Source organism: Morone saxatilis, unplaced genomic scaffold (genome assembly GCF_004916995.1).
Source record: "Morone saxatilis isolate NCDOM2014 unplaced genomic scaffold, NCSU_SB_2.0 Contig4, whole genome shotgun sequence".
NCBI lineage: Eukaryota > Metazoa > Chordata > Actinopteri > Moronidae > Morone > Morone saxatilis.
The window spans coordinates 15,182,818-15,183,792 of record NW_023339984.1 but is presented as its reverse complement, the minus strand read 5'-3'; the positions used below and the strand labels follow the sequence as shown (position 1 = coordinate 15,183,792).

At 40.3% G+C, this 975-nt stretch overlaps 1 protein-coding gene across 1 annotated transcript in view; it reads right to left on the bottom strand.

The window, feature by feature from the left end:
* Positions 1 to 975, bottom strand: part of rps4x (ribosomal protein S4 X-linked) — a 6,836-nt gene that overhangs the window by 3,441 nt on the left and 2,420 nt on the right. The window lies entirely within an intron of this gene.

Sequence of the window (975 nt, the reverse complement as noted above, 5' to 3'; positions counted from 1 at the left end):
ACTTCTGTCCACATATTCAGGTAGCGGCCTCATTCAGTGACTTCAATAGATGTTCTGTATCTTTTAAAACAATCAGGATCACATGTAGAGCCAAATGTAGACTAAGTATCAAACCAGTGTCCTCTATGGTTCAAGTTTCATCCCACAAGAAGCACCAACCACTCAAAGTCCAAGTTGATCCACTAAATGCACCGGTTAATTAATTTAAGTCAGCTGAAATCAGGTGGAAACAGACCAAATGATGTAATTTAAGGCTAAAATATAATTAACAACACACATATTAATACCAAGAAGCATTTCAAAGAGTAGCCAAGTGTTAGTCTGCTACTGGCCCAGTGTGTTCAGTGTGTTCGTATATAAATAGGCCGTGTGGTCCTCACGCTGCGATGGCTTCCCTTGGATTTGGAAATTAAAACGCCACACCTCCCTGTGAGGCTGCTGGCCGGCGTCAAGGTGGAAATAAAACTGGACTGGGTGACAAGTCTGAAAGAGGCGTGACTGCAAGTGAGGATGAAAACCACCATCAGCTCCTCCGTCCAAGTCTTTTTAAAAGCCTTCACTGGAAATATACTAATTAAAAAATAACTTTCACATTAAAGAACATAGTAAAGCAGGAAATCCACATTTATGTCAGTGGAAAGTACAAAGAATAAGGGACAAATCTTCAATATACAAGTCTAAACAAACAAAGTGTTTAGTGCTTCATATTCTCTCAAAAAGTGACAGGTCTGATGATGAAGACTGCTTTACGGTGAAGGTGTTTGTCTTTTTGTTCCTAATCTGGTCTAATTTCTAATTTAGCTAAGCAGGACACGCTCATGTTGACCCATCTGTTCTGTGGTTCGAGTAAAATGTGTTCAATTATCACTAGTCCTCTTCCAAATGGCTTCGTCCCAGCACAAAAAAACAAAACACTTATCGCCAAATCAGGCCGACTTAAGCAGGACTCGCACTTTCCACTGGAGTATAGTCTCT